Source organism: Cavia porcellus, unplaced genomic scaffold (genome assembly GCF_034190915.1).
Source record: "Cavia porcellus strain 051 isolate PalLab524CR breed Dunkin Hartley unplaced genomic scaffold, mCavPor4.1 scaffold_5, whole genome shotgun sequence".
Classification (NCBI taxonomy): Eukaryota; Metazoa; Chordata; class Mammalia; order Rodentia; family Caviidae; genus Cavia; species Cavia porcellus.
In genome coordinates, this window is record NW_026947488.1 from 81,669,559 (window position 1) to 81,695,136 (window position 25,578).

Below are 25,578 nucleotides of genomic sequence, written 5' to 3' on the forward strand. Positions count from 1 at the left end.
TCAGAGATAGTTGCTTATCTAGTACTGTGCTTTTATTTATCTTTTGAAAGACCAAAGACCAAATGCAGCCAACACAAAGATTTTTAAGGAAGTTTTGATGTAGAAGTACCTATAAGTTAGACTGAACACTGCCATATGTGAATGTAGATTACTGTGTGAAATAAAAATTGTCACAGTACCACCAGGTTTTTCAAAATTATAAGCTCCTTTCTCTGTATTGTTTTTGAAAGATGGAAATCTTCTGGGTAATAGCTGATTTTTTAAAACAGAGAATGGCTTAAATTTGGTAAGTGAATAATTTCATTAGTCAATTATGTGTTTTCTGCCTACTCATTATTTGTGATTTGCACCAATCTTTCTTGACTTTGTTTCTTTAAAACTACTGTGCTTCTAGTTTCTAAAACTGAATATAGAGGAGAAAAGGTACAGAGAAATCTTTCGAAGATTTCTGTTACTCCAAGTTGTGGATATGGTTTTGATAATTATTTACATTTAACTACCTCTCATCTTTGTTAGGAATCAGGTTTAAGGGCAGGATGAACTCAATGCAATTAACATAATGCACACGTAAGACTGTGCTTTCCATGTGAGGTTGTTGAAATAATCATTTAAACCTATTCTATAAAAGTTGTTCTTGAAAAGTTTCTTTGCAGAGTTACAGGAAAGCTTTTCATGGCAAGTAGTAAAGCACTGCTGTCTTGATGTATTTTTGAGTCACTGAGAAAGAAAACCCTTATGTGAAAAGAAGCAATTGTAGCTAAAGCTCTTTGCCCAACTGCAGTACAAACTCTGACCCTTAGCAATTCACTGAAGTGTCGGCAACACCTCTGTTTTTCCTGATAGTCCCCTGGTGGAGGGGGAGCCTCACAATGACAGCTCTGTAAATGCGTCTGCAGTCTCTAGTGCAGTGGCTAGTGGCCTTCCTGCCACTGCTGCTGTGGCTCACACCCAGCTCCTGCCCTGTGGACACCGTGCTGTTCTCTCAGCATGAATTTCAGTTGCTGAGGAGACAAGATGCCCCCTCTCTCTGGGAGTGCTCCCAGAGGAAGACACTCCTAGAAGATCAAAGGAAGTGGTGTGAATGGTAGTCTCTAGCATGTTGTGGCACTATAAACTTTCTTATTATAAATCAGAAGAAATCAAAAGTATCAGTGCTCGGTTCTTGTGGCAGTGTTGCATAGTTGCTTGAGGATGACTATGTTGAAAGACTTCGGCCTTATGAGGACTTTTAGAAGTCAAATCCTTTCTATTTAGGTTTTTCTGTCAATATAGCTCAATTCAGATCGATAACTGTTTCTGTTTTGCAAAAGCTTAGTGTGGAAGCCAGATGCTCTTGGGTATCTTTCAATATTGGCAACTGAAGACAGGTTTCTCTGACAGCAAGTTAGCCATCAAGATCTCCGGTTTACTTTGAGATATTCATGGTTTGTGGTGACTAAATAAGAGACCTTTGCCATATGCCTCTTATTTTGAACCACTCTGTTTGTGACAATCGGGTAATACGTATATGCGTGCATGTGTGTGTGTGTGCATGTGCGTGTGTATATGAATTTGGTTTACCCTTCTTTCAAATTCTACACAAGGTGACCTTTATGAAAGAGATTATGAAATAATGCAAAATATATGCTGAGCTTTCTTAAGGTTGAATTGGAGACTAACTATGCTTCATAAAAAAAGATACAAATATTTTTATTAGTTGAATTGCTTTTTACATTGTTGTCCCTAAAATATGATATGCATATGTAGACTATTTGTTAATGACAACAAGTAGAAGAAAATGAAAATAATGCCATGAGATAAGTAAGGTAACTGACTTGGGTAAACATCTGAAGAATACTTACAGGAACCAGAAAGGGAAGTTAGCAACTACTTGTGGGCATGCAATTCTTATCCTTGAAGGTGGTTTCCATAGGCAGAACTTCCAGGAGGATCCATAAACCCATTAGAAGATAAAATATATTGTTTTTCCATTTTTCCAGAAAGAGAGTTTATAGCTTTCATCAGAATTTGAAAATCCATTTTGAATTTTGGAAATCAAAAAACATCAAACTGTTATCAGGTGAAGAGGTACTGAGGTAGTCAACAAATTGTTCACTACTCTGTACTAGTAACTGAACTAGATCTGGTGCAAAAGGTGCAGAAGCCAGATGAGGTGTGGGGCTTCTATTCAAGTTGGAGGAATAGATCATGAATAAGAAAAAATTTTTCTATTATGAGACATTCTTATGAAGACCTTGAGTTGGGTAGCGACAGCCATGTGTAGGCTAACTTAGTTTATTCATACTTATGTCACCAATGGTACTTTAGTTCCAAGACTTAATGATTACATCTTGAGGCATGAGTAATTTGGCCATATCTGCCATCCATTTCTTTTTGGACATCCTTCAAGCCCAGCCCTACTCTAAGGGGCTACCAGGCATTGGAAGACCTAAATCATAACTCTGAAAAATAAGTAGAATTACTTTTTCTTATATAATGCCTTATGATATATGAATATTAATTTATATCATTATCTAAAATTACCATCCTTTTATGAAGAATCCATGAAACTGGGATTTCAGAAAGAATTAATATATCCTTATGGAAAGCATCTGAATTCTTCAAGGAAAATACCCAAAGCCACTACTACATTTTCACTATAATTGTACAACAATCTTTCTTTAAATTGATTATTTGTTTCAAAGTCAACAAACAGAAAAATGTCCACTAGAACATTCATCCATTCAAATGTTAGTATTAGTCCAAAGGAACAAGAGCCCACCTAACATTTATCCTGAGCACTGTCTTAACTGTAAATCACAGGACTATTCTGTTTCTTGGGGTTTTTACAGTTGTGCCTTGCTAATGTTTAAGAATTTTGTTTTAGTTTTGTGTGTGTTTTCAGTCTCAGAGTCAATCATGCCCTGTTAATTTTATGGAAATTCGGCATTCACCATACACGAGAGATTTACACATGACATGTATAGCTGCATACCTGAACCTTTTATCCTAAGAGCAAATCACTCAGAACAGAAGTTAAGTGAGGTTGGTTTGATTGTTTTTGCTTGCATGTTTGGATTTTTTTGATTAGATAATTTTTTAGAATGATCCAGCTACTATTGTTTGATAGGTTTCAGGACTTATCATTTCAGGATAGAGCACATTTTATTGATAAGCACCTGCCACTCACATTCTGAAATCCTTGTTTGACTTCTAAAGCAGTCTGAGTATCACTGAGCCAAATTTCATTGAGAAAAGTTTTGTTTGAAACACACACATCTGTGGCAATATAATCTTGGCTGTGTAGTTAGATTTTTAATAAAAACAAATGATAAAACTTTACTTTTTTCTCTTAAAATTTTAACCACACTTTACCACTATTTTTTGAAGTAATTATAAATTCATAGAAGTGTTTAAGAAAATGTAGAAATTGTTTCTGTGTATGCTTATACTTCATGTTTCTCTAATGGGTACATCTTACATAATAAGTACAGCATGAAGTCAAAACTAGGAAACTGGTACTGTACAATCCAAATTTATTCAAATTTCACCAGTTATGGATGTATTTGTTTATATATGTTTATGTGTCTGGGTGGTTTTATCACATGTATAGATTTGTGTAGCTATGACCACAACAAAGAGTCATAATTTTTCTGTAATCACAAGGCTCCCTTATGTTGTCCCTTTAAAGCCACATTTATTCTTGCTTCCCTCATCCCTAATCCTGAGTAACTACCAACCTGCAAGTTATCACTAAAATTTTGTCCTTTCAAGAATATCATACAAATAAGATCTTGCAATATGTAATCTTTTGAAATCAATCTTTTTTTCTCAGAGGATTTGTGAAGGGAAGTGGGGAGAGAAAATCTTGTAAATGTAACAGAGGTCAGACTGTGGCAATGTGGAGGTCAGGGCGAGCCATTTTGACGTAAGATGAATATCAGCAATAGAGAAAACATTTGGAGCTTTGAGCAGGGTGTCTGGTAACAAAGTTCAACTAAGCAAGGGTTAATCTGGCAATTGTTTCTCCAAAAATCTAAGAGTTATGGGTTTAAAATGAGGGAATTTATGCTGAATGTCATAGCGCTCTCCATTTTCCTGTAGAAAATCAAGACTTTATGGAAAATTGTTCAGATGCCAAATACCTCTCCCATGTCATTCCCTTTCAGCCTCTTTAGTAAAGCACACATTCCCTGCCTCCCACAAATGGTGGGCAGATTTTGAATCAAAGCAATTCAAGTGAAAGATCAATCTTGTCAACTGATTATGTAAAAGGCACTAAATGCTTTTGTGAGTGCCTCTGTGTGTGTGTGTGTGTGTGTGAGAGAGAGAGAGAGAGAGAGAGAGAGAGAGAGAGAGAGAGAGAGAGAGAGAATATGTCTCTGTAAGAGGAAAGGTAGGAGGAAAGGGTAGGCTAAAGAGGAGAAAGTGAAAAGCCAGCTCGGTAGCTGTGTTTCAAATAGGAGTATTTGACTGTAGTCCAGAGAAGAGGGCAGCTTGGTTATTTAAAATGCCAAGATTTTAATTTTTTTGGTAAGGAGTGCCACTGTCATTTCCAATGACACCCATGGGTGTGGGCTTTCTTCTCTGCCTAAAGGAAACTGAAGGGAATGGGGAGGTGGAGAAGGCTTCCTAAAAATTAGTTGCTGAGTCAATCTTGTAGAGTTTATTCCACCTCTGCAAGGCACCAGCCAGAAGTCTGGCATCTAGGGGATGGTGAGAAAATGATAGGAGGGGAGGGAGCCTCTTGGAAGTTGTCAGGCAAATATGTTCTGGTTCTGATTCCCAGAGGGGACCGTGTTTGTGCATCGGTGTGTGCACACGGATGAATCCATTCAGACTCTCTAGAAATATCTTGTTTCCTGTCTGTAATCTTCAATTTTGATGCTGCTCTTGGAATCCTTAATGTCATTTCCACTCAGGGATTTCTTTAGAGGTTCCCTCGTTTTAGAGAAAAAATTGTTTTAAAAAATTCTGCCAGAATTTCAATTTGTGGTACTTTGAAAAAATTTCCTGAGAGAGAAAAATCTCAGCATATTCAAAAAGAAAATTAGATTCCTAAACTTTACTTTGATTTTTTGAATTTCTTTCATCAAATTCTTAGTTTCTCCTTACTACATATATCAATTTAAGAGTTGTAGGTTTAGGGTATCTGATCAAAACGTAGAACTCTGGATTTCTTAATACAGTCCTAAAAAGTCCTTTTAGGAGAGATACCCCTCTTAAGAAGTGAATTCACAGTCATTGCTTCATCCTTCAAGAATTTCAAAGCTGTTCAGATCAATGACAATAGCAAAAATGGCTAAATTAATGCAAGTTAATCATGTTATATGCTCAAAAATCACTTTTGTTGCCCATTTCCCCCTCTTTTTATAATTAGAAAATAGAATGGTTGAGGCTGAATAATTTAAGATGAAAGTTTTTTAAATGTCTATTTCAATGATGAGAATTATTAATATGATGTGGTCATGAGAAATAAATGGTTTAGCAGTCAACATTCCTGAGGGATCAGATGTGGACTTGCACCAATTCTGTGGTCAGAGCTACCCAGGAAGGGAAGGAGAGGATCAAGGTTAAACTCAGGTCTCCTGACTCTGATGATGGTTCCTTATGTTCCTTTTGCTTCTACACTGCAATTTCTTGAGTATGTCCCATTTTCAACGCAGAAAAAGAAGCACAGTGCGAAAACACTTCTAGAAAGGACAATTCCCTTCTGTACATATGCATAAATTGCTGCTGAAGCTTTTGTTTCAACAAGCAACAAAGCCCTGCTGTGTGCTGAGACAGCCATACCAACTCTCTCTGTCTCCTGCAGGGGCTATAAGGAACCCAAACTGTGCCTACGGCAGCTATCTGCTGGCCTGTGTTCTGATGCTGGACATAAATTAACTTTCAGAGTATCTAAAACTCTGATGTTTCAAAAGAGATCTACAAACCCATGAGTACATTTGATGAGATGACACTACATATCAGCACTGATAGGAAGTACTCATCCGGGTACTGAATGCTAGACTCTCTTGCATACGCTTACAGATTATTTTGAAAGCCAGAATTGAAAGACATTTTAAAAAACCTTGTTGCAGGTTGATTTTCTGTTACCCAGATTGGAAATCAAAGCAGAAGCCCAGCAGTGATTTTTTTTCTTGGAATCGACAACTAGGGAGGACTCGGAGAGCACTTGCACAGGCCATCTGGCCCAGCCCTCATGAGAAATCTGTCCTGTTTTTTCAATTTGCACCATGCAGCAACTACTTATAAAAGCTTCTGAAGAAATATTGTGTAATCTCCTTTCATGGCGATCATAAAAAAAATTGGCTGTTCTTTCTAAGAATGAGAATCATTCATTAAACTTTGAAGTATCTAGAGGAAGCAGTAAGCTAAAAGGTTTAGAATTCTTCTCTCTCTTGTCTGGACTCTAACAGTCAAATGAGAGAGGAGCACAAACACTGAAGATGGACGGGTGAGGCATCAAGGCCGCAACAGCGAGCTAGGTGAGACACGTGGTGGCAAGTGGAGGGTCTCAACCTCCTGTGGACATCTGGGAAGGGGGATTGTTTTCTGTTCTGGTCCTGATATTGCTCAGCTGGCCATGAAGAATATAGTTACATGATTAGCAAAGACATAGTCATAGAATGACAACCTTGGAGACACGTTAAAGTCAGATAGCAGCCTCTGCCTCTGGTGTTGCTACCTGTCGCATAAGCACCTTGCTGAATTCAGCCTTGATTGTCTGGCTTTCTAGCTGCCTTTCTTCTGATAATGTGCTGCGCCAATCTGGCTACTCTCAGCTTGTATTTCCTTAATTAAGAAAATATATTGCTTCTAACTAGCTTTAAGGTAGGAGCAAAGTAGCTTTTCTTACTCCACTTGAACCTCCTCCCCTGGTCTCCATAATGTTCCAATGATAAACAATTGCTTTTTAAACACATTTATTTGGAGTTAGTTTACCTGACCATATGTGACTCAATTCAATCCATGTAACCAATCATGCAGTGCCTTGCACTTCCTGCTTGTAAACTGTATTTAAACTGAACCCAAAACTGCCTCAGTACTGATAATTTGGAACTGAGATTCCCATCAACCCGCTTGCTTTCTAAGTTTCTGGGTGCAAAGAGTCTTTCATTCGGTTGATACTGGTTTTCTGTAACAATCCAAGCTGTAGCTAAACCATCCAAAAGTCAAAACATTCACCGTTACACAAAAGTCCTTTTCACAGTTGACTTGGGTCTTTTAAAGGTACACTGGAAGCTTCTTGGCCTGTTCATCACCAAGATGAAAAGGAAATAGTTACAATGTTCTGGCTTATGAGGCTTCTGGTACTTGAAAACTATTACTACAACTCAACTTCCTAATTTTCAGAATAGTCTTAATCCTCCTAGATTTTATTTTCTAGTTCACAACCATGACAGTGTCTCTCATCTAAACCTTCTCTATGATGGCTACCACTTCTCTAAGTCATGTACTGCTGGATACACTTCCAAGCAAATGTCTAGACTTCCCAATATAAAAGAGCAAGATTGCCTAAGAACACACATGCTCTGGATCTTTGTATACATTCCCTGATTAAATTTCCTATTTTAAAAGAAAAAATTTTTTTCAATATTTTAGTCATTTTTTGAAAAATTGCTGTGAAACATTAAAAAATATTCTAACATATTTATTGGAATGACAGAAGGTGACTGACTATGCAATAACATGCAGCAACTCTTTATCAGGTCATCCACTCTAAAGACTATATTGGGAGCTGGGATTTAGTTCAGTGACATAAAAGCCTGCTTAGCAAGTGTGAGACTGTGAGGTTAATCCTTGTTACCAAAAATACATACATACATACATACACACATACATATAAAGACTATAATGGTAACAACTGAGTCTCTGGAGTTATAGAAATAAGAAAAGGTCAAATTCGACATATAAATGGTAGCTGAGTATCCAGATAGGAAAATTAATAGCTTGTAATATTATTTTTCTTACTGATGTACTCTCACAGAAAAGTTCTATTTATTTTTAACCTAGTAGCTTTCAATATAAGGGCAACAGTTATTAATTTATAATATAAAGAACAGATTTTTTTGTACTGGTAATTAACATCTTCCAGGAGAGTTCCCTCCACTGCAGGAAACTGTATTCTCCACTATGAGTTTACATATGCAAATAGCATAAAGCTCTTATGTAAGAACAGTAAGTCTTTTTCTGAAGAACACATGCTAGTCAGTACCTTGTTCTTTCATTTCTTTGAAATTAGTTTTCGTTCTGTTTTGTTGTTGTTGTTTCCTTGTGTTGGGGACCAAATTCAAGGCCTGAAGTATGCCAGTCAAGCTCTCTACCACCCGGGCTGCAACCCCACCCAGCTAGTTTCTGCTTTGAACCAGACTTTTGTGCTATTGAATTTTGTTTTTAGTGTTTTGGGCCTGAGACTACAACAAGCTCATTATAAAAATAAACTGCAGGAATAATATGACTTTAATGAATGCTACTTCTTCCTCCACTCAGAAACTGATAAAGGCTTCCCCTGAGCTATTTGATGAAAATAAACCTTTGACTTTCTAGTACTCCATTCCTACCTTTATTTGAACAAACACTTCTACATTTCGCATTTACTGAAAATAACTGGAAACTCTTGGGAAAAATCATACTAGTTTGGTTCCAAAGGATTTTCTTCTTGACATAAAACATACGTGCTAATCTTTTTTAATGAAGAGAAAATAAATAAATTACTACCAGAAAGACAGCCAAATAGAAAGCAGGAGTTGGGAAATCCATCTAATATAATTGTCTTAGTTACTTTTCTTGTTATTGAGACAAAATACTCAACATACAAGATTAAAGGAGGAAAGGTTTATTTGAGTCACAGTTTGAAGAGGTTTCAGTTCATAGTTGGCTGGCTCCCAAGCAGTATGGTAGGCAGAGGGGCATCGCAGAGGAGAAACAGTTCATGGTAGACAGAATGCAGCAAGCTACAAAACACAAGCAGTGCTGCTCTTTCTTTCCCTTATGTAGCACTCACACTCAGGGTGAAGCATTCTTTTTTTTTATATTTTATTTAAAAAGAAAAACAAAAACAGAAAAAGGGTACAAGTTATACAGAATTTCAGAAAAAATAAACAGTAGGAAATCACTAGTTAATAGATTACATATTGTTATCTTAGAAATATTTGTTCAAGTTACAAAATTAAAGCATATAAAGTGGACATTCAAACAGTGAGACTGCAAACAGTCCTGTTCAATGATTCAACAAAACTCAGTAATATGGTTATCTATCTTATACACAAATATACATGCAGTTGTTCGTTTAGAGCACTTTCTTTTCCTCTCTTTTTTACAATGACAATTACACATTTTGGGTTTTATTGCTCCCACAGTTCTTATTACTTTTTTTTGAGGAGAGTAAAACCAAATGTGACATAACAGGACAGAGTCAGTCAAATCAAAAGGACGAAGATAATACAAAATGTAAAAACATAATAAAAGTTGATCAACAATGGTTACCATACTACGTCTTGCTATCTTAAAAAGAATTGCCTATATCATCAGTTATAATAAAATTGAACAAAACAGTAAGGAACAAAACCAATAAAAACAAAACACTGGAGACATTAGAGGACTTCAAGAGAAGATAATAGTCAACCAGAATGGGTGTCATAATGAATCTTATTGTCTTCACCGTTGTTGCCTATACTTTCGAACTTGGTACTATCAAGTGAAACAGAATAGAAGAAAACCAGTCAAAACAAGATGGTGAGAGCAATACAGGGTTTCAAATCAAGTTAATAGGAAATCAAAGTGGATTACTATAATATATCCTGCTGTTTTTTATTTTTCCCTTAATTAAAAGCATAAAAATGAAAAATGTAAATAATAAAAAGAGGAGATTAAGATAAAAGAGGGCACAACAACAAAACAGCGCAGGTCAAAACATAAGCACTTAAGCAAAATAGTGTTTCACCACAAGATAATCCCGACATAAAAAGTAGTTACCACATTATCTCTTTCCTTGAAATCTTTGAGTATAATTTCGTACACTGTAGCATCAAATATATCAAGACAATGTAAAACTGTTCAAGGGAATGACAGTATTACAGGGTATTTAGAATCAACTAACAGAAAATGAACAATAGTTTCTGTATAGTCTCCTTGTCTACCATCCAGCCTTCTCTGCCGCATTTCTGTTGAGCTCTTTTTCTGTCATTAGTTGTCAGTTTGTCTTCTTCATTTCACTTTCTGCTCCATTCATTGTGGCCTCTCTGCCACTGTTTCTGAAATCTTGGTATTTTTCTTTTTCAGAATATCCTGCAGTATTCTCTGTAGAGTTGAATTGGTGGTTGCAAATTCCCCTAGTTCCTCTTTACCCTGGAAGCACCTTGTTTTTCCATCAATTTCTAGGGACAGTTGTGCAGGATATATCAATCTTGGCTGGAGGTTATTATGTTTCAAAGCTTGAATTATTTCCCCCCATACTCTTTGTGATTTGATGGTTTGTGCCAAGAAGTCTGCTGTAATTCTGATGGGTGTTCCCTTGTAAGTGATGTTTCTTATCTCTGATGGCTTTTAATATTCTGTTCCTATATTGTATTTCTGGAATTTTGATTATTATATGCCTGGGTGTATCTCTGTTTGGGTTTTAGGTGACTGGGGTCCTGTATGCCTCATACATCTGAGTATCTTTACCTTCTGCTAAATTAGGGAAATTCTCCTGGATTATTTTTGTGAATAGCTTTTGTAGTTCATTTATTTGTGTCCCTACTTCTTCTTTTACGTTCTTAATTCTTAAGTTATAGATCCTCTTATCATCTTTTAGCCTTTGTATTATTGCTGTTTGTTTGTTATTTTTAAGAAGTTTTTCATTTCATGCTCCACCTTACAAATCTGTCCTCTAGTTCAGATAATCTATCCTTAGTTTCTTTCAAGCTGTTATGCCAGCTTTTGATAGAGTTTTTAGTTTTCCTGGTAATCTCTTTGAACCTGCTTCTCTATGTTTTCTCTATTTTCTCCATCAAATTCTCCCTTTTTTTCTGTTTCTCCATTCCACCATCTTTTTTTCCTTGGGCGGTGCTAAGCATTTCTCTAACTATTCTACTTATATCTTGCTTTATTTCATTAAATACTTCACTTTTGAACTCGTCTATGAGGTCCCAGAGATATCGCTGTATGTCTATTGGTGCCGTGTCTAATATTGCATGTTTTCTGTCCTCATTCTCCTTTGCATTTACCTTTCCTGGATCAGTGTTCTCAGGATTGGGGACTGAGGACCCTTTCTTGTTGCTCCCTCCTCCCATACTTTTTGTTCCTTCCAACAAGCATATTTAGGCGGCCCAGTTTTTTTCTGTCTATTATAGTTGGTTTGAATCCGCTGGCTAGGTGTTCCCGCCCACTGTAGTGTACTAGGGGGACACAGACCTTGCTGGGCCCACTCCTCCTGTTCAACCTACTGAAGGCTTCACTGCTAGGGTGCACCGCCAGATGCTGGGAACTGGTTTGGGCTAGCCTACTGGATCTTAGTCCGGGACATCACCCAGGCCAAGCACTCCCCACCAATCCCGCTTGAGAGAGGAGTATGAGAATAAAGTCACTGCAGCTTCCTGTTCTGGCTAGTCTGCCCAGTCTCAGAATGTTCTCTGTTGGAGCCTCCTATTCTATGAAAGGGTCCCCATTTCCCTCACTCACTGCAGGTCAATGCAGAGCTCCCCACCAGTCCTGCTATCAACTCCGTTTGGTTTACTGATTCCGCTCTCAGAGCTTTCATGCATCTTTCTCCCTGCTGTGCCGGTTCAGATGCAGCAGCAGCAGCAGGAAATTCAAATCACGGCTTCCAGAGGCGCGGGTTCCAGCTTCCGTGCTGAGATTTTATCTGCTCCTGTTATGGCACCAGGATTGCATTTCCAGTTGGTTTCTCTCAGCTTAGTTTGTTCGTGGGTTGGCAGGGTATATCTCCCCTTGCTTAGGACTCCTCACACCGCATCATTCCTGGATTCTAAGCTGGCAATCTCAGAGAGCCTCTGTGACTGCTGTTATCTGTCCACCATGTTCTCCCAGAAGTGTTGGTGAAACATTGTTAATCCCTCCCAGAACTATACCAGATCAATCAGTGGGCTAATTTACTAAATACATGATCATTATCAATCCCAGCATCATGTACCCTAGGTCTAGCCCCTTTTCAAAGCCCCACCTATCACTGCATGAAGCATTAGGTGGCCATGGAGACACAAGCTATAACAACTTTTTGTTTGGTAATTGCTTATATTTCACTTAAATATATACTTTCACTTAAATATAATTTCTCCAAGAGCTGTTTTCTGGAAATCAGGAGGTTTGGATTTTAGACAAAAAACTTGAGATAAATTCTTTAATCAAAGAAGCAAGTTTGCTTTAAGACTTCAGATTCTACCAGATATTTCCTGAGGACTTCCATGGATCCTTCTCTTGTCCTGCTTTAAAAAAAAAAGCAATTTAAAAGGAGACACAGCAAATGCGCTTAAAAAACTGAAAACCAACATGCATATTAAATTCATATTGGTGCTATTATAAATTACCACAAAGTTAGTGTGTTAGAACAGTGCATATTTATTCTTCCACAAATCCACAGGTTAGAATGTAAAATCAAAGGACCAGCAGCAGGGCTGTGTTTCTTCCTCAAACTGCAGGATAGAAATCCATTGCCCTGTCTTGACAGACCGCCTGAGTTCCTTGGCTTGTGAATCCTTCTTTTATCTTCAAAGCACATCACTCCAACTTCCACGTCTGTCTTTACTTCTCCTTTTTCCTACCTGGATCTCGTGCCTCTCTTATAAAGCCTGCTGTGATGAGGTGAGGCCCACTTGGGTAACCCGGGATAATTTTCTTGGCTTATGATTGTTCACTTAATTTCATCTACAAAGACCTTTACCATAAAAAATAATATACTTGTAAGTTTCAGGGATTAGGATATACACATCTTTCATAGACTATTTTATAGGATGCCACACTTATATGCAAATATATCCTATAAGAGAGGGGAGCATTTGGGAGAGTATCAAGCACTTTTCATCACTTTCTCTAGAAGAATTTCTCAGGAGAGGGAAGATTGCAAAAGAAATAATGGGATCATTGAAAGTACAGGATGCTGGAGATTTTCCTTTTGTGAGGCCATAGTTTGGGGATTTCAAAAATAAAAACTCCAATTCACAGTGCATGGCTCCAGTGTTATAAAGCATAAACAGTTTTATCTTGGCTTTGACAGTTATAATGGCATCTATTACATGAATCTGCTGTTTCCTTTCAGTCCCTCACTTGGACAGGGGTGTAGTTATGGGCATTTATAGAAAAATCAGTAGATACCCATAAATATCAAGCTATATAAAGCTGAAATGTCCATAGCTTAAAAGTATAATGTCTGTTATCAGTGAAATGTGGAAACCTAACTCCTTCCTAACACATAGAGTCCTGGGAATGTGGCAGTATGTCCTTCACCCTGATGTGATGTATCTTTGAGACTCTGTGGAGATCATATAACAGAACTTCACCCTTCTGTAAAACCCACACCATCCCTGCTTTATTAATGTCACCATAGCACTGTTGTGAAGAAGAATTAGGAGTTTCTTGCTGAGATATGAAATTATTTTACTGAAATTTTATTGAATATAATTCACCTAACACCACTAGGTTATTTATTTTTATCTCAAAGTAATTTTATTCTTATGAATGAATCCTATATATACTGATGTAAATGTCTCAAAATCTGAAGCAATTTCCCTCTGTGAAGCTTTGCCTCACATAATCACAGAAGAAAATGGCTGTTCTCAGCGCACCTCCCATCCCTTTGCAAAGTCCTGCACTGGGTATCACTGCCTAGAACATTGTACTTGGAAATCAGTCTCACAATCCCAAAGAATTTAAATCTATGTGCACTCTTTTGGTATGTAAGAAAAATGTACCAGATTGCCTCTTACTTGAAGAGAAATATTAATGGCTGCAAATCAAAGTGAATTAGGAAACAGACTGGCAATTAAACATCAAGAGTCAAGAGTTAAAAGCGAAATTTGGCCTGTGATTCATTTTCTTGCAACCATATATTGCTTCCTGGAGGCTGTAAGAGACACAACAATGCTTTAGTAAGAGGGAAATGAGGAAATGACCCCTTTGGGATCTTGCTGATTCTGATGGGTCAAAATGTAATGGTGGAGGAAGTAATTCTAAAATAGGAATGATAGAGCATTGCAACAGAGCCCCTTGCAAAGCTGAATAACTTCATATGCACTTTCCACTTGGAAGCATTATTTCTGTATTGATGCATTTAGAGTCAACACCACCAGGCCCTTCTAGTAATGCGTTGAGAGTACACACAGGAAGAGCATGACCTGTCTTTTCTTTCTTCCACATTATTGCCCACAGAGTTTGTATTCTAACTCAAACAATTTCCTGTTGTCAACATTATTTGACAACAGGAAAAAGAGCAAGTTGAAGTTGCATGTGTATTCTGTTAATGACTTCTGTCTGATTATAGGTCATTGATGGCTTTTTAAATTTTTGGTTTTTTGTTAGCATGCGTTTGCAATACAAAATGATTATATTCATCCTGGGGGGTTGGTCTATGCATATAACCTATCTTAATTCTTTCTATATTCCTACTGATGGTTATAAATGAAGGAAACATAATGAGTTCAAAGAGTGTCTTGCAATTTCATTTCTTAGCAGGAAGGCAATATTATCATGTGATAATAATGCTTATGAAAATATTTGGCCTTACTTTAACAATGATTAGTTTTACAAATAAAAATATTCACAGAATGCTGATTTATAATTTTGCTTGTTGGTTATTTCTGCTAAGGATATCAGCTTAGTATATATTTTGAGACTGAAATACTTTAGGAACAAGGCTTGATAAAAGACAAATACTAATTATCAGGATGTCTGAATAACATTGTTTACCAATAAAATTTTATTGCCTTATGTAAATATTTAAATCAAGGAATTGAAAGTACTTTATTAATATTGTCTATATCCTTGAAAGGGAGCAGCAGCTTGTGCTATGCCCATATTCAATTACGGGACGTGAAGAACCAAAACAGAACAAAATCACATATTATATGGCCTAAAATACTGATTTTTGTTTTTTGGGTTTTTTTTGGTTTTTTTGGTATGGGCTTCAAACTCGTGACTTTGTGCTTGCCAGACAGGCACTTATGCTGCTGAGCTAAATCCCCAGTTATAAATTTTTAATTTTGATTCTAGTTTAGGGAATTTCTGACCTACTGTTTGTCTTAGTAACCAGCATTTTGTTTCTGCTACTAATGATTCTAGATTAAAAGAAATCATTAGCAAATAACATTTCTGGGGAAGGATTATTTTCCCTGGTTGGCATGAGACAGTGAAATGGGCCAGGCGTGCAGGGTCTCTACCACTACTCTGCCCAGAAAAGCAGGGCAGAAGCAAGACTGAGGCAATGCCAAGGTGCAGAAAACCTCAGCTAGGCGCTTAGAGCTAGTCCTGGGGCCTACAGGAAGGGGAAAGTTCAACAGCCATTGTGAAATTTTATTTATTGTTGTTGACAGGTTGAGCTATTAGAAATCTGTCTCAAGGCAACTTAATAGGCAACTTAATAGATATCAATAGACACATTTATATCTTGCTTATACAAGTAATATATTTTGAAGGTTTTCTTAAAAAGTGTTCATCATCTATGCAGAGGCCATCATTAACATTGAGAATATACATATGTTTTTAAGATGTGGATACATCTGTAAGGATGGTGGCAACATGATCTAGTATTTAAGGGAACCATAGCATCCACTTACCAGGTTTGCCTTTACTAACATTTTTTGTAAGATGGATCCAATATTTTCAGGGCTTTAGGGTTGCTTTGAAGATTGTATAAGATAATATGTGTAAAGTACCAGTTGTTCTCCATTATAAAGTTGTTTTTTTTTTTTCTTTTTGAGGCAGGTTTTCTCTATGCAATTCAGGATGGCCTTGAGCTCACTTTGCAGCCTAGGCTGGTCTTGAATTTGGAATGATCCTCCTCCCTCAGCCTCCCAAGTGCTGGGATTACAGGTGTGAGTCACCATGCCCAGCTCATTATAAAAGTTAGTATCAGTCTCAGCATAGAACAGGACAAAAAGAAATGAGATTGTTTGATCATATGCTATCTTTCCAATAGTGTTGGCATTTTTTGTTAGTATTTTTTTCCTTCAGAATAGTCCTATTTTAATCATAGCACAGTCATCTGATGTGCTGTAAGTAATCAGTAAAGGTTGGTTAGACAGATGAATGATCCAATTTTCATTAGCTGCAAAGGTTTCCACGGGACTGTTACAAGAAAACTCTCTTGACTTGCATAAAAGACTTATTTCTCTACCAGGCTTGTCTTCTTCACATTTACGATGGCTCTTCTGTCCTTTGGGGCTAGGAATACAGTCTGTTATGACTTGGCTGTCAAAGACAATGACCTTCCTGAAACTCTCCCGAATTATTCTGCTTTAATGACTAGAAACTAATAGTATTCACAGTTTCTGTTATATCTATTTATATCCAATTTTGTTTCAGAAAAGAATAGAAGGTGACTCAAAATTGTATAGATTGCAAGAGAAAATCAAAACAATGGACTAGAGACAGAAATTAAGAGTGCCTGTAATGTTTTCCTGTTGTTTAGACACTCAAGAGTGCATGTGTCCTTGAGAAACATCTGCTGACCATTCACTGTGCTGTCTAAAACAGAAAGTACAGCTGCGTGCAGGGTCCTGGGGGAGAATCTTGTCGGGTGGCTTCAGTCTTTGCTTTCATTGGTCTGCTGAGAATGTGGGTGTGCTTAAACTCATGATTGCTGAGTGGTCCCTTGATCCTTTAAAGGAGGGAGTCATGAAAGCAAGATGGTTTATGAAACTATGTTCCCTAAAGTAGTGAACACACCAAATTACAAACAATACCTTGCTCACAAACTATACAGTAAGGGAAAATTAATTGATAAATACCATTTATCCTGATAAACAGTATTGGCAAGTTTGGCTCTATCAACAAAAATGGAATAGTGATTCTAACAGTCACTTTGAGTGGTTTGGATTTTGAGTGTTTATCAGCAGTTGATGTACCTTTGGATGGAGACTCCTCTATGTGACACATCCAAGCATTCTGGCCTTTTCTTTGTTGCTTGCAGAACCAACCTCGGGACAGAATGCCTCCAGGGCCAGGTATCAGGGCTGCTTGAGACCCAAACTCAAGAACACTCACTCCAACCCATGGCCAGCTCCAATTTCTTCTGAGATGCCTCAGCAGAGAAGGGATCTTCTGGTTTGGTTGCACTGGGGCAGATGTGGTGGGACAATCTGACATTAGTGTGTGGGGTTTCTCCCTGTATCTGTTTATCACTTTTCTGCAGTCAACCAAATAGTTCATTCTTCTTTATTTGCAGAAAATTTGATTTTTGTTTTGAAATACCTAGGGCCATTTTAGAGAATCATGTTGGAAAGAAAAGACATTTCCCAGATTAACTGAGATGCTGTGGTTGGAAGGTCTGAGGTGAGTTTGGGCCCCATGAACCTTGATGCCTACAGCCCTTATCACTGATGATACAGTCTTGGAGGAGCTCATGGCCCTGAAGGAATACAGATGCTGGATACCAAGCTCTGAGTTCCCAATTGCTCTTAAAATCTGAACCCCAGAGCGATACCTGAAAGCAGAGTTTAGGGCCATGTGGTCTGGAAAAAAGACTATTTCTGTGCTAACCATGAACAGATGACCAAAGCTGGATGGACTTATGAGCCATCACACTGTAGCCATGGTGAGAATTCCTATTCCATGGTTCTTGGGAGCATACAATCTAGCATAGTAGCGTTAAGATATGAGAAACAGTGAAGAAATTAATATTGTATGAAATTAAGATAATTCACAGAAAAATGTTAGCATGCCCTATTTCTCGAATACCTGAGTCTTTGGCCTAGGATTCTTACATCATATGTATTTTGGAAGATAGAGAAAAAAAGCAGGGATGAGAATCCAGGCACCATTTCAAGATGGGAAACCAGCCAACCGAAGTATGATAGCATATGCTTCGTACTACGAAGAGACGTGAGCCTCCAGACTTAGCCACACAGAGACTATACTGATTTGATTTTAGAACAGAGGAAGTTATTTTTATGAAAATAGGGAGCTTTCTTCATTTGGAATCTTTTTTACCATCCTTTTGTTGTTGATTCACTTCCACAAGAACAGAAATTATTTACTTGGTTAAAAAGCTCCTCTGACAAGGATGCATTTTATCAAAAGTTTGGTTAAATGGAGTCGCTACTTAGGGTTAAAAGATGAGAAAATTTTACAATTGAATTGAGTCTGCTGTTCAGAGCCAACTGCCAAGAGAAAATTAATGCTCTGAAATGATTCTGGTACTGTTATCTTGCCTCTGAGAAAGAAGAAACCAACATGGTTTAGTTCATTTCTGAAGGTGTAACTGGGTAAGTGGGAGGCCTTTGAGTGTCAGTATTATTCCTGAAATGTCATGTAGTTTCTAACCAGGACATAGCAAGAGTTAGAGGACGGTATTTTCAAGCTGATACTATTACAGCTTTTTCTTGTACTTAATTGTGATTATTCAGAATGGAATAAAAATCCACAGATAAACAGCCCCTAACAGCAACCATAGATACAAATTATTAACTATCAAGGCCAGTATGATTTTGCATGAACTAATTCATTCAATAAATTTTTCCTGTTCTAGTGTGAGAATGAGGGAGTGAACAAAAGTAGAATCTTTGCTTTTGAAAGCTTGCATATTAAAATAGGGAGCAAGAGAAACAAATACGTATCAGAAGGTACTAGTAGGTAAACAGGGCATAGGGTAAAATGTACTAATTAAAGAGGGTGTACAAGGACATTTCTCCATATCTTTCAGTCATAAAATGGAAGAAAATGAGAGAGTCTTTGAGATCTAGGGGGATCAGTCCAGGCAGAGGAAATAGTGATTGCAAAGGCCCTGATTTATGGAACACTGAGGTTGGACGGGGCCAAGGGAAGAGAAAGGAAGTCAAGGGTGTAGTCAAGGGCTCCAAGAGCCTTGGCCAGGACTTTGGACTTTACCGTGAGTGATTTGAAGCCATTGGAGGATTTACGGCTGACTTGATCTAACTTAGGCCTTGTAGACCGTTCAGATTATGCTGGTGAAGAGCAGACTGTAGGGTACAAGAGATGCTTCCGTCACATTCGTGAGGATGATGGTGGTGAAAGGGAAGGATGGGAAGAAACCTGTGAACAGTGGCAGACGAGACCATGGTGACGGTCATGCAGTTCTCTTATACAAGGGAGCTTCTAGTCAGGGCTGCTCCCATGGCAGTTAGCCTTGAGCTGAAGTCCAGAGCTGCCACTTGTACTCTGATGTGGGCAAGCTTTCATCAGTAAAGTGGAGATGGTAACAGTGTCTACCTTATAGGTTGCTTAGCACAGCACTGATTTTAACATTTTAAAATCAAATTGATAGGACTGGGGATATAGCACAAGCACAAGGTACTCCCCCCAAATCAAGCTGATGTTTACAAAGTATCTTAAAATAAATGTCTAGGATTTTTGTGGCCATCTCTTTTTGTCCTGAACAGCTGTGATTAAGTAAAAGGTGCAGCTCTCAGCTGATGGAGTGTTAGAGTTTAAGACATGAAATACCAAAATAAAAAATTGGCACACACATATACTGAGAATTTATTATCATGAGCCTTCAGATTTTCTCTATAAGTCATTTTCCCCTTTTATTTAGGGGCTCGTTATTTGTTTTTCATTTCAAAGAAGGAAATCAATCCACCTGTCCTACCACTGCCAATTTCAAAACTGGAAATCAAGCATTTCATCAGAAAATTTATTAGAAGTTTACTTTTTTGTTGTCATATATAATTCTCTCTGGCTCTATTTTGATCTGTAAATATATGAGGTTTTGTTTTGTTTTCGTAGAAGGCTGACATCTGATTGTGCAGATATTTTGTTTCCCTGACATTAGAGGTCTGAATTTCAAATCTGGACCATTCGAGGTTTTGATGAACAGAACTGATATTGGGTGTCATGTAGACACAGTTCTATTTGGCTGAACGAAGCTACAGTTCTTTTTATCCCAGAGGTCTTAGCTATCCTCAGTTCTAGGTGACAGTGGCCATCACAGATGCCCCTGTGTAGGCTCCTAGGACCAGTTTGTGGTGTGTCACTTGTTCCCCAAATCACATCTAGTTCTTATCTGTTGTGTGCATAGCACTACATAGGGTTTATTTAAAGGAGCTAAAGAAAATTTAGGAAAATATAGGCTGCTCAATAAAATTATATTGAACTGAATGTCAGGAACTATGGATCTCAACTCATCCAAATTCTTTTGCCCAGTATCAAACATATAGGACAGAGAAGTAGCTGTCCTATATTTAGAAAAGGAGTGAGGAGAAACCTGGAAGCCTCCAGTACTGCTGTCATCTTTGTGAGCCACTTAATTACCAAGTCCTACAAGCCAAAGAATGCAAGATTAGGTCTTCAAAATTCCAGGAACTAGAGGGAATTCTGGGTGCCTGAAGTGTTCCCGATTGCCAAGTAAAGGTATCACCGTCAGGCTTGCTGAGAGATGGGATTCCAGCAGAACTAGTTTTGGCACTAGACCCATCACCCACTCTTCTGAGTTAATATATAGGGGGCCAACTGGAGAGAGGATGAGAGGTCTCACTATGGAGTAATGCTATGTCTTTTTCCCCTGCTAACCCTGCACAAGGGTTCCCCACCCAAGGCTAAGAGGAGGGCTCCAAAAGAATCATAAACTTGCTGTAAACACCCACCATCCTCAATGTCAGCCAATATGGGGGAAGAGTCAAGACAAAAATGGATGGTGTGACATGGGACAAGGGCATAACACCTGAAGAATATGAAGGTGGGGTACCAGTTGCAATGGCAGACCCCAAACTGAGCATAAAGAGAAGAGACTGCAGGCTGAAGACTCCTGAGTGGGACAGGGAGCAGACATCTGAGGAATTGGGAAGCTACAAGCTAAGGGTCCATATATACAGAGGGCACATCTCACAGAGGGTCTAACCTCCTGGAAACCATCTACTAGCGTACATCTGCTGAGCTGCAGGAGGAGCACAAGCCAGGTGGCATTCCACCTCCATGTGATGAGGACCAAAGCTTTCCATGGTGGAGCAGGAAAAGCATTCTCTCTGTTTTCCCTTGTTCTCCAGATCAATGTGAAGAAAAAGACAAAAGAAAAGAGAGGATAGTGTCTGAGGGGAAAAGCTGCCCCTCTTTCTCTACTCATCGGTGCCACTGGCATCTAGGATAGGGCCAGGATGGAAAGAAAAGAGAGCTGTGAATCAGATATGACAGCATTTTAAACAAAGCAAGCCTGGGTCTCAGAAAATGTTGTAAAGAAAGAAATGATTAGAAGCAATGATCCAGCTTAGTCTCAAGAGAAACTATCATTCAGTGAAAGACAGTAGAGCAGTTGTTCAAAGGAGGAGTTGAAAACAGTGACTAGGAAAAGTAAAACCAATAGATGTTTATATTGCGAAAGTTAAGCCAAGAGTATGTGCTGTGGGGAGTCAGGAAAGGGAAAGATCGGTTTTGGCCAGTTACCAAGAAGGCTTTGAGAAGAGGGTGGGGCTTGAGCCACATGTGATAGATGAATGAAGGGAGAGGAACAGATGAACCATGGCACGCGGTGAGAGGACCAGTTTGGCTATAGTGGAGACCCCGGCAGTATGACAGCTGCACACACAGCAGGCCCACACCAGAGATGCCCAGACTCCAGAAGGGGAGTTTCACTTCCCCAGAGAGATGGTGGGAGGCACTGCACATCTTTACCACCGATCTTGTAGAAAGGTTGCCTAGGAGGATGGCTGGTGCGTGGGAGAGAGAAGAGGCAGAAGTACCCCACAGGATATTATTTCAACCCTCAGGTGTGGGTTGGCACAATGCTAATTTGTTACTCCTGCGTCCTTAGCTTCATTTATTGAGTATAAATAGTGCATCTGTTCACTTGGTCCCTTCCTTTTAAACATTTAAAGTGCTCACTAGGCAGAGGGTTGGGAGCCTGAGGCTTTGCAGCCTGTTGACTTTTCCATTCAGAAGCCAAGGCACCTTGTTCTTAAACAGGCAGCAATCAGTGCCACAACACCCTATTTGTCACACAGCTTATTTATGCTACTTATATTTCTGCTGTTATCTATAATTTTAAACTCTATGCTTCCCCGACCCCTCACAATGCATTAGTAACTATGGGAACCTGATGCTGTTAGAAGGGGGCAGAGCTTCACGCACCCAGCTAACAATGCTGCATTGGCTTTGAGTGATAGCAGTGTGGATGACACTGTTGCATAAGGTAGGTGACAAGTACTGCGACTGCATTTATATAGCACTTCACATCTAGTAGCAGATGCGGATAATAAAGAAAGAAAATAAGGCTACGAGTTCCCAGAAGTTTCATGCATCATAAAAATTGAACTATTCAGAATACTGGAAAGGAGACTTTTTTATTTTAAAGAGACTAAAACAAAAGAAAACAGAACAGAACAATGCAAGCAACCCAGCACTTCACAACAAGACAATCAGATATCAACAGTGCTGCTGCAATGTGTCTTTCATTGAAATAGTTGCGTGTACCTTCATATACAGTGTATCAAACATAACAAAGTAGTACAAAATGTTTCAAGAAAATGAAACTATTACAGGGCATTCAGAACCCAATAACTGAAAACGAACAGTGGCTACTAAAGTATCTCATTTTCCTTAAAAATTTTTTGTTTATACTATCACACATATTAAAATACAACAAGACACAACAGGATAGAACCAATGGAAACAGAAGAACAAAAGCATGGTAGGACTTCAAAGCAAGATGCTATTAAATCAGCAATGGCTGCCATAATATCTTGTTTTCTTCAAAATAGCTGTTCATGCCATCACACATAATAGAATCAAGCAAAACAGAATAAAACCATTCCAACCAATGATGAAAACATTATAAGGCTTCAAAACAATGTAATGGGGAATCATGATTACCAAAAACTCTTATGTACTCTTACCATTTCTTACAGTAGGGAGACTATATGGTATTTATACATGTGAGTTTGATTTATTTCACTTATGAATATGGTCTCAAGTTATATTCATTTATTTATCATTCATTCTTTATAGCTGAATAGTATTCCACTATATAAAATACCACACCCATCTTGACTGATTTTATTTGAATTTGGTATGCTTCATAGTATTAAGTCTAAGAGTAGAGGCAACGACTCAGAAGATGACAAGATGTAATAAGATATCTATTCTGGTTTGATTATTAACTGCTTTTGAAGTCCTACAATGTCTCCAATGTTGTGTTTTTATTAAAACTCCCATGTAATGCAATGTTCAATTGTATTATGTCTGATACTGTAGACAATTCTATTTAAAATAACAAGAGACAGCATAGTAACTACTGTAGATTATCTAATATTGTGATTTTGTCTTTTTTGTTTTATGTTTTTCTAGGAATTTGTTTTGTTGTCTTGTTTTGATCTGTTTTTCCCTATAATACAGAAAGGATATGTATACATCTAGAGATTTCATACATCTGGAGAATTTCTAAACAGTTTATGGAAACAGATTATATAATGCACAATGTAATGAACAGATACTCTGAAGAAGAGACACTAAGATACCAGTGCTAATTATGTAGCTTTATGATATAAAATCTAGCAATACTATTATTCACTGTTCAGAGTGATATTAGTCTAGTCTCTTATGTTTAATTTCAGCATACATAAAGATATGGACCGCTACTTCAAAGAGAATGAGAAACATTATGGCAGTCATTGTTGACTTCTCCAATGTCAGGTCTTGAAGACCTAAAAAGCCTTCATCATCCTGTTCTGTTTAGTTTAGTACTATAATGTTCAGCATGTATTCACTGTGTGAAGATGTAGACAACTATTTGGAAGAAAACAAGAGACAAAATGATAGTGAAGATGTACTTGCTTTGAAATCCGTGTTTCTTAAAATTGCTTCCTTATGATCTGTTTTGTTCTGTTTAATTTTACCCTCTTTAAAATAAAAAAGCACACATCTTTTTTATCCATTCCTCAGTTGATGAACACTTAGGTTGTTTCTAAGATCTGGCTGTTACAAATTGTGCTGCTATAAACATGGGTGCACATACATCATGTGGTGTGATGTTTTCAGTTCTCCTGGGAATATGACCAGAAGTGGAATAACTGGATCAAATGGGACTTCCAATCCCAGCTTTTTGAAGAACCTCCAGACTGACCTCCACAGTGGTTGCACCAGTCTACCCTCCCACCAACAGTGCAGGAGAGTTCCTTTTTTCCCACAGCCTCGCCAGCATTTGTTGTTGGTAGTTTTCTTTATCCTGGCCATTCTTTCTGGAGTGAGATGGAACCTCAGTGTGGTTTTAATTTGCATTTCTCTAATGACTAATGATGCTGAACATATTTTCATCTATTTATTTGCCATTTCTATTTCTTCATCTGAGAACTGCGTGTTCATCTCAGATGCCCATTTTGGATTGGGTCTTTGAAGTTTGGGGGTCTGATTTTTTAAATTCTTTATATGTTCTGGAAAGAAGTCCTTTGTCTAAGGGACAGTTCACTAAGTTTTTTTTTCCCAATTTGTGGGTTGTCTTTTCCTTATGCTGGAGATTTCTTTCAATATGTGGAAACTCTTTAATAAGATGTGATCTCAGTTATTGATTCTGGAAAGTATATCCCGTGTGGTTAAATCTTGCTCATGAATTCTCTACTTGCCCCTATTTCTTCAAGATTTCTACCTACTTTGTCTTCCAGCAGATTTAGTGTTTCTGTTTTAATATTTAGATCTTTGATCCTTGAAAGGAGATTTTTAATATGCTAAAATAAATAGGATATCTCCAAAGTGTGTATGTACAAAAGCGAATTGTGGAAATGTCAAATATTTCATAATAATGAGATTAATTCTGTGTGTGTTTGAATGGCCTAAGAAATAAATAATTGTAAGCTCAGGGGATATGGGCTCACTGATCATTTGGCCCTGTCCCTAAGGTTTGTGAAACATTTTCTCAAGGAAGGGAATGTGTCAGTAGCACCTCCCTTAAGCTATAAGCCCCCCTCACAGGTACACTTTCTTTCTCATCCATTTAGAGATGGCCACAAGCTTTCCTGAGCCTTCCTTTCCCTTCCTGGGTTTTCTTGACCCTTCACCCACTCAATATCTCTGCCTGAGTCATTTTGATTCACCTTCTGTTTCTTAGGAAATACTGCCTATCATACACTTTCATGCCAACAGTAGAATACAACAATAGCTCAAGTTTGTATGCTTCAGTGAAATTCAATGAAGAAAACATAAGCCAGTTCTGATTAATAGCAGATGCAGAGTGAAAAGGGTATATATTTTATTAATTTAATTCACTGATGCGTTTGCTGGATTCAATATTAAAATAGACTGAGGGAAAAGCCAAGCGTTGGGGAGGTGCTTCCCCCCTTCTCATTTGATTGACTGTGGTGATAGATAGAATAATGACCCCTAAAGATATCCAGATCATAAACCTGGTCTTTCTGACTGTGATAAAAAAGGGCTTTGTAGATGTGATTAAACGAAAGGTCTTGTGATGGGACAATTATCCTGGTTTATCCAGGTGAGTCTCAA

The 25,578-nt window shown here is 38.0% G+C and overlaps 1 protein-coding gene across 2 annotated transcripts in view; it reads left to right on the forward strand.

Moving 5' to 3' along the window:
• Kcnab1 (potassium voltage-gated channel subfamily A regulatory beta subunit 1) overlaps positions 1-25,578 on the forward strand; it is a 418,900-nt gene that overhangs the window by 157,651 nt on the left and 235,671 nt on the right. The gene's annotated exons all lie outside the window — the stretch shown is intronic.